Here is a 9,997-nt window from a genome sequence, read left to right as displayed (position 1 = left end):
ATAATTGACCTATTTTTCCTTTCACTTACCCCATTTTGTTGAGGAGTGTAAGCAACAACTAATTGATGTTGAATTTTAGCCTTTTCACATAACTTTTTTAACTTCCTAATTGTATACTTAGTTCCATTATCATATATGAGTTTTTTAAGTTTGCATCCAACCTTATTTTCAACTACAAGCTTGAAGTTTTGAAAAACAACAAACACCTTCGACTTTTATTTTAGAAAACCAAAATACCCAACTCATCCCTGTAAAATTATCTACAAACAACAAAAAGTGTCTACTACCATTTAGGATGTTGTGCTCATTGTGCTCATTGGGCCACAACAACATTTCCTTCCCTTGTTAGTGATCTTCTCTACTTAGTGGCTTACAGACCATTGACAAGTTCTGCAAGTGAAATCAGAAAAATATTTATTTTCTTAAAAAGGAGATTTTTCACTCAAACCTCTCTAAAAGACACGCTAATATTTTCTCCATAGCTTATTTCTTTAAGCTCGTCAACTAGCAATCTGATTTGAGTAACCACTTTAGAAAGTCTTTTAGAAAACTCATTCACTATTTTAGGCTCCTTTATTTGGATTTCTTGAAATTCACTTCTTAAATTCATCACATTTATTCTTCTTGTTCTTTCACAGTTTTGGAACTCCTCCTTTAAACTGCCTCAAGCTTCTTTTGTTGTCTTCAAGATTCAATATCTTTATAAAAGTCATCGTGCGTTGTTGCGTTATAATGACAAGTACTTTCCTTTGCCCTTTTTCATTATGGAATCTTATTTGCGTCAAAGTTGGGTTGTCTGATAAATGGGTTGGATTACTTCCATTTTCCATCACTTCCCATAGAGTTTGATCTCTTAAATAAGTTATCATTTTTGCAGCCCAATAATTTTCTCCTATGGTGGAGGCAAAGAATTGTTTCTTGATGTCATCCTTTCTTGTGAGTTTTTTTTTTTGTATATGACTTTCTAACTTATTTTTACTCACTAATAACCCTTAAAAAGCAAGTACCATGTTATGAAATCAAATAAACTGTAAAGGTTGTAGGGTGACAATATGGGCCTAACCTGTAGGCCCGTAAAAATAACGTGGGGCAGGCTAGGATAGTGAACCTGTAGGCCCGCAATGCCCCGACTTGCAAATCTGCAGCTCGCAAGCCCGCATAAAAGAAATTTCACTTGTGTATATCAATTACTTTTTTTGGACTCTTGCATTCGTTTCAAATTCTTGTATGACTGAAAAATACAAATATTATGTATTTTTTTAATGTGCTAAAATTTGAAGAATACATTGTGCATGTCAAAGTTTGAATATGAATATGATGAAAATGTTGAATTATCAATTTATCATTAAACTCCCTAAAGTCTTTGCTTAATTTTGTGAACTTCTTAAAGTTTTCTAATTTTTTGAACATTGAAAATTTTATCATAAGAATTAAAAAAAATAAAAAAACAAGTTGGTTGGCCCGCAGGCCTGCACTTATGCGGGGCGGGCTGGACTTTTCAGCCCACGTTGAAAATGCAGGACAGGACGGGCTGACCCGCATTGTGTGGACCAAGAGCGGATTGGGCCTAAACGGCCGGACCGATCTGCATTGTCATCCCTATGTAAAACTATAAAAATAGATTAGATGATTTTTTATTTTGGTGAAGATGCACAATAAAAGAAGGAAGAGAAAAATAATCCAATTGAATTTTTGAGTATCGTAGATCCTATGTTACAAAAGGTCTCTAAGTTTAATATACATGAAAAGGACGTGAATTTGTACAAACACCACCACTCATTCTGACCTAATCAGTGACTATGCAATCAACTTTCTCAAAGATTTATAATTAAATTCAATTAGACAACATCAAACAGAAAATAAAATCTTAAATTATCTTTAAAAATCTGAAATTTTGACAGCCTTAGGTTGAAAAACATATATCAACATAATTGAACATGATGTTGAAGATGATGTAAGCACTAGGGCATCAATGTGAGGCTTCGTGGCAAAGAATGGTTAATCTTTTGCACTCTTTCTGAATGGCATATGCTAGTGTGAATCCAAAAGTGCTAAAGAAAAGTTTATTAGCTGCACTTTTAGCTATCGTGGAGCTGAATATTTCTCAAAAAGAACAACAGACGTGGAAGATGAAGGTATGATGATAATGTTAGTAATCTGGGAATTGGAAATTGGGAAGATAAAGAAACATACTGCACTTGCATTTCCTGACTTAACTTTCGTGTTGTCATGGTCTTAGAATATTAGAATAATCTATATCTGCATTATCATTGGTTACATATTACCTTTACCTCTCAAAATTCTCCTCCACAAGACCAAGATTCATGTTGCATGGCTGCAAAGCAGTGACACCATTGCAAAGCCTTCAGTGCTTGGAATATCCTAAGACACTTTTTGTATACTAAAGTGCAAATAATGTCCACTTTATTCCACATATAATTCCCTTTAAATTTCTACATGTTTGCTTCTTATTCTGATAATTGTTTCATGTTTATAGAGTATTTCTCCATCTTATTTGGAAGGCTCAATTATGATATGATGAGTTAATTGCTATTTTAGAATTAATTACTTTCAAAAGTAACTTGTTTAATCCACATATGACAGCTATCATATTTAAAAAATCTTACGGTTGATTCGATTTACATAAAATATAAATCTGAATGCCAGTGGTTATTATATTATATAATATTACTTGCCAAAAATTGACTATCCATCTTATTTTTCAATTTGTTCTTGAGAATGTTTCTGCGGAAGATTTTAAAACATTTTCAAATCCATTATATGTAACACTAGGAACTTTAGAGATTTTTTTTTTCATTTTCTTCAATTTTTTGATTTTCATGAAGTTTCTCAAGTTTAGAAGTTTAGATGGCGTAGATGCATTTTTTTTCGTTTTCATCACAAGTCTTCTTCTTAAAAAAAATATAAATTCTTTTACTTTTTATCATAATTTTTCTAATTTAAATTTTTCAGCTTTCACCTATCTAAAAAAGATAAAATTATGAATAGCCCAAATTAAATCTCAAAACCAAGAATCAATATTTTAAGAAAATTAACTTATAAATGATTAGTTTCCCTTACCTTAAAGTATATTCTTAAAGTAGATTCCTAAAACGATTCTTCTCTTACCGGGCTTCAAAGCCTAAAATAACTCTGCTACACAAACAAGAGTTTGATCAACAATTAGAGCATGATTTTATGATCTCTAATAGATAGAGATGTGCCAATTTGTAATCAATTATAATTTTTTATTCATAGTAGTGATTTACCAATAATTTTAATTTTGTAAATTGATATCTAAATTGGTGACTATAGTTACTAATAATTATTAATCATTAAAATTGGTCACTATTTGGAAGTTTTATTGTAGTAATTTATATACACCATACAAATTTTGTTGTCTAATAAATTCACTAGTCTACCATTTTAAGTATACAATGCTACAATATAAGAAACATCTTTAAATTAAATAGAATGAGAAACTATGTTTTTAAATGACAGAAACTATAAATTACCAATTATACTAATGTGGATTAATATTCTATGTATCTTCTTCACAATAATAAAGGTTATAAATTAAAACACAAAATTAAATTGTTGAACTTATTGACAATTTCTCTCATTCTCTCAATATAACACCGAAAAACACCAAAACAATAAAGAGCATAAGTTATGTAGTGGTTCACTAAACCTATTTGAATTTAAATTCCATAGATACAAATTGATTCAGTCTTAAGAAAATTGGGATGAAATTGAGACAAATAACAAATTAAGACCTTTCACATTCAATAGTGAGACGTGAACTGGCACGATCACATCATACTACCTCTGTCATGTGGCACAACATTAACTTGACATGAGAATTTTTTTTTAAATTATATAAAAATTTAAAAATTTAAAAAAAAAAATCACGTGTTAATACGTGACACATAATTAACGCTGTCAGTGTACTACTAATGGAAATGACCTAATTATAACGAATCTTTCAAAATAAAAACTTAATTGAGACAAAAAAAAATAGACCTATTTAATATTTTTCTATGAAAATGGGAACAATGGAATAATTTAACCTAAATGAAAAGAAAAAAAAAAGAATACAATGTAAATTACCTATGTGTCATATAGTCGATTATGATAAAAATCAATAATTTATTATGTTATATGGGTAGGATAATTGATTATCGATTACGTATATGTATATATATTGATAAAAATCAATAATTTATTATGTTATACGGGTAGGATAATTGATTATCGATTATATATATATATATATATTATAACAAAAATGATTAAAAATAATATTAATAAATTAAATATTAATAAAAAGTAACAATAATATTATTATTATTGATAATATAATTATAACTTAATAATTAATTATAATTAGTTTATAATAATAAAAATAATTTTTAAATTTTTAAATTTTTAAAATAATTATATTTATCAATTTTCATAATTTTTTATTTTCTATTTTTATTCTTTTTAATCCAAATAATTTCACTTTTAATTCTATTTTCCGTGATATCGATTTTTTCTTTAAACAAACAGTCTTTGTGATCATTATTTCTGTTTAGAGTTTATTTTATATCCTTAGAGGTAGCTGTTGTTGCAACAGAAAACGACTGCATCCAATAATTGTCTGAATCATCTTTTGGCAAAAATTTATTCATGGCAATTGATTCTTGCAACCATTAAATTTCTTTCTGCACCCCATAATATAAGGAAAATATCAAATACCCTTTACTATTGGATTACACCACCACTGCCCCCGCTGCTGCCATCATCGAACTGCAAGGAAGAAAAAAAATTGGCAAAAGAACTCATCAAAAATTCTTTTTTTTCCGAAAAATATATCATATGTTTTAGAAAACAAAATTCGAAAATATATCTAAGATTATTCCAAAACATTCATTCCCAAAGGTATTATATAAGTTTATTCCAGAAATATATTTTGAAAAAAGTGTTACATAATGTATTTTATGTATTTCGAAAATTTCATTTCAAAAATTTTATTCCAAAAATTTTTTTTCCAAAAATGTTATTTCAGAAATTCCAAAAATCATATTCCAAAAAATCTGTTCCAGAATTAATAATCGGAAAATTACTTTTTCAAGGATAAAATTATCATTTTAAACAATCGATGGGTTACAGAAAGAAATCGGTAGGTGTAGGAAGCAATTTCCTATAAATTTTTCTAGATGATTTGTTAAATAGATAATCACATAGATATATTTTTGAAAGGCTTTTAAGACAAAATGTAATCACACCAATAACTTCCTTGAAGGCTTTTGAAAGTTGTGACTACATTTTGCAATGTGTAAATAAAACTATAATTCTTTTCAATATAAAAATATAGGATAAAGCATTTATACATCCATTTTAAATAAAAGATTTAATATGCATGTATTGTTATGAACTATCGACTTGGTTCATACTTTATAATTTATAAAAAAAAATACAAACATAAAAAGACTTATATGAGAAACTTATATTTAAATAATGACAAAATAAAGAATAACACAGGCTGAATATAAATCTAGAACTCATGTAACAACATAATATGATAGTATTACAAGTTAGACTCCCTACTTATTGCAGATAATAGTTTTCCTTTATAGGAATCAAGCTTTAGTTTAACTTTATCCATGGTTCCTTTGAAGTAACAAGTACGAAGAGGTACTTTAAACAAAAGAACTCACATATATTTGAAGAATAACAAGTCTATAAAATCTCTTATAATGACATAAAATTAGTGAAAAGATTGTTAAATTATGACTATTGATTACGCAGGACTCTTTTTTGTAAGGTTAAGCCATTTTGAAAAAGTTATGACAATGAAACCATGTGTCTTTTCATTTTAAAACATACAAATTGAAAAAAAAAAAAAAACATTTCATTAAGTCACACAACCATCCTTTTAGTAACAATGATTTCATCTTTTTAAGTTTGAGTGTCAATATACATTTGTGTTCACGAATTAGATTGAATAACCATATTTATTTGTAATTAGATTCAATAACAAAAGGAATAAAAAAATATGTGATAAGAGACAATACTAAAAGAGATACATCATCTTATAAATATGGTTTAGAAGCTTCTTAATTCTTGTGTTAACCAAAAATAATTATGTTAACCAAAAATTGACCGTGTTATATATCTCTCTTTTAAGAACACCAATAATGTATTAAATCATGACATTGATACGCACCATCCCTAGAATTAGGTATGTGCACTATTATGTTTTTCTATGTGTTACTAACACATATCTTTTTTATTTCAATTCATATTTACACCACCTTAACTTCGTACACAAGTTATATATTAGTACATATTTTGTTTGTTCAATCAATTCAAGAACAAAATAAATTTTATTCCATCATGAGGGACATTAACAAAAATAAATGTTAGATATATTACATTACATAAAATTTTACAAGTAAAATACTCACAAAAAGGTATACAAGACATGAATCAACTTTACCATGTCAGTAATATAGTCCTTATGAATGTCTTTCAAACTAATATGTTTTATGCCTCTTTACAACCCTCCCAAATTCACTTACTAGAAGTTTCCCTTCTCAATTAGAAAGGATTCCTAAAATATTCTACCTTAATGAGTATAAGTTCCCAAATGACATAACCCACCTAAATTACATATATGTATATCTTTTTGTCTTCTTTTCGCTTAATTCATAGTAATGACATTCATCAATATATCTAAAACAATGTTATAGGCATTAATGGTTTACATTTTAATCCTTAACTATTTTTGCACTTGATATTTTCATAATCATCCACATCTCATGAACCTTCAAGGACACAATTCACATGGTCATATTCATGTGGATTTTGAAATTGAAGATTCATGTGATGAGGATGATAACGACAACATGAAGTTATGAAAATGGTTGAGAAAGTGTTATTCACCATTATGCCTACAACATATGTTTGACTTAAAAAGTTTATATGCAAAGTTTATATATATATATATATATATATATATATATATATATATAACTTCACAAATCTTACTATTTCAAATATTTAATATAAATTAAAATAATAAATAAAACTTTAATATTAGTGTTAATTATCATTATTTTTTTCTTTGTTATTGAGATATTATGTACATTACATAAAATTAAAAGAAAAATAGAATAATTAATATATATTTATTTCATATTTGATATTTGATACTTTAATATGTATATAAAAATAATTGTTTAATTGATGATAAATAAGGGCTAAATGTGAATAAAAGAAAGGGTGATAAGTATCGAGCATATGCCATATATTACCTCAAGAATGAGATTATATGTATGATAAAGGGTAATGATGTCTTTTATTGTTTTCAAATTTATAAAGAGTACCAGAGGAAAAAGATAAATGCAAGAATCACCTAAAACTCCATAAATCAACTTACATTTGTTTTACTTAAAAAAGTATTATCAAAGAAGAGGTGAACTTATAACTATGAATACGTACACAAGAACATACCCAATTAAATAAGAATGATCAAAATAATGAGAAAAAAATTATGATAATAAATGAAACACACACTTTTATTGCTTCTTTTCCCACCACCCTACTTCTACTAGCCACTAAATTTTTTTTAACCATTGCCAATAATTACTAAAACATCTTACCAATGAAAATTTTGTTTTTAAAAAATGAATGTGTTTGAGAATCATAAAATGTAAATGAGAGTGTTATGATTTAATCACAATCATCACAATCACCACCCTAGAGTCAAAGTTAAAGAAAACAAATAAAATCGATATGATTTGTGAAACATCAAACATTGTTATGATTTAATCACAATCATCACCCTAGGGATAGTCTATGAAGATAACAACCTCCTTTTCCATTTTTTTTTCATTTCACGCACTCTATTTGTAGGCTACAAGTTCTCTACCGATATCAAATGGACAACTAATACACCACTCTCTAAAAAATCTTTATAGGTATGTGAGATTCTTCTTGTACTCTCTTAGTGTTATCCATTTCGTGTGTATTTATAGCATTAGATTACTAGTTGTTGATGCACTAGAAGACGGCCGCATCCAAAAATTATGTGAATTAGGGTTTTGAATCATATTTTGTGCACATGTTCAACCCTAATGGGCTTAGCCCAATTTAAGTTGGGCTCTTTTATTTTAGATTTTTCTTCCTAAGATGGATTGGTAGTGTCCTTTTTATATAAATTGGAACATTTGTAGATAATTTTTTAAATAGATTCTAAGACAGCCGCATCCAAAAATTATGTGAATTAGGATTTGGAATCATATCTTGTGCACATGTTCAACCCTAATGGGCTTAGCCTAATTTAAGTTGGGCTCTTTTATTTTAGATTTTTTTCCTAGGATGGATTGGTAGTGTCCTTTTTATATAAATTGGAACATTTGTAAATAATTTTTTAAATAGATTCTAAATTTATAAAAGTTATATTTTTGTGAGCCTAACTAGTGATTACAATATATTATCAAATAAATGCGTATTTTACAAAGAAAATTTATACCAAAATCAATTCATGAAAAATTCATGGTATAAGAATTTTCCATGCTTCCTATATAATACATGAAACAATCTATTTATATTAATAATATTTATATTAAAACTAAATAAAAAAACAAATTATTTATATTTAAGTAGTGAATACAAAACCGAAACAATTGATATTTTATCATTAATAATGACTTTTATAAAATACAAATTATTAACCAAGTTTTATGCCTTAATTAAATATACCAATGAAATTTATAGGTATAAATTCCTCTTTTGTTATTAGTTTAAAGTTTGTTAATAAGAGGTTTCAAGTCCTTTATTATGTATTATGTATTTCTTTAGAAAGAAGTTTTTTTTTTGTTTGATTTTTAGCATTGATTTAGTTTGATCTCCAGTGTTTTTTTTTAATGGATTTAGTTTAGTTAAGTTTAGTTTGTTGTGAATGAAAGCTGGATTGTTCGGAAAAGGCCGACTGAAATGGGAACTAAATCTAGTGTTTGTGGTTACATGTGGTGTAGTGAAGTTGAGGATTTGTTTAGTGTACTTTTTTTCATTTTAATTGAATTTTTAAATTGATATCAAGTTCTTTAACCTCTTTAACTTAATTCTACCAATTCAATTTCATTAATTTTTTTTTTCGTTTTAAGTATAATTTAATTTGTTGGAGCTTGAGATTTTCTTGACTTCAAAGTGAGCTAGCACTCAGAGTTTTAGTATTTTGTACTTCCTTTCATTTTAATTGGATATGCGTAAGTTGATTTATGTTCTTCTACCTTTTTCACTTAATTCTACCGATTCAATTTTATTTATTTTTTCATTTTAAGTGTAATGTTTCGTTCAATTATGCTATTATCTGTTATTACATTTATGTTCTTTTTCTCCTAAATCATATTTTGATTTTCATTTCTTATGGAAGTGATGCTTGATTTTGCTACCTTACCAGACTCAAATATGGAATTATATTCAATTTTAGTGAATCCAAAGTGATCATTTATATTCTAAAGAACACAAAAATGAACCTTAGCATGTGGAATTAAGAATTAGTTGAATTAGAAATAGAACTTCTATTTTCGAGTTTAGAAGCATATCTTAGACAATTGACGTTGATGTTGCTCTAACATGCAAATTTTCTATTTCTTGGTTGTTTAAACTTTATTTCATGTTTCCTTACTTACTTTCATGATTATAAATGTGTTCCATACATCAGAATCATCGTCATCTCCTTGAGTTCAGTACTGTACCAACCTTTTAAATGAATAATAATATTTAGTTTAATTATTAATTTGGTTTTTAAATTTATTAAATTTATCCATTTTGGTTTTTACTTATTATTAATTAATCTTTATTTTGTGTTAAATTAATTTACATTTTTCTATGTTATATTTGTATAAATAGTGTTAATATTGTCTATAAATATCATGTATCGCTGTGAATATTACTATTTTTACTTTTATAGATATCTTTTTTTTTCAAGTTTACCTCTTTTTTT

This window comes from Vigna unguiculata, chromosome 4 (assembly GCF_004118075.2).
Source record: "Vigna unguiculata cultivar IT97K-499-35 chromosome 4, ASM411807v1, whole genome shotgun sequence".
In the NCBI taxonomy this organism is placed as follows: Eukaryota; Viridiplantae; Streptophyta; class Magnoliopsida; order Fabales; family Fabaceae; genus Vigna; species Vigna unguiculata.
This window is presented reverse-complemented; position numbering follows the sequence as displayed.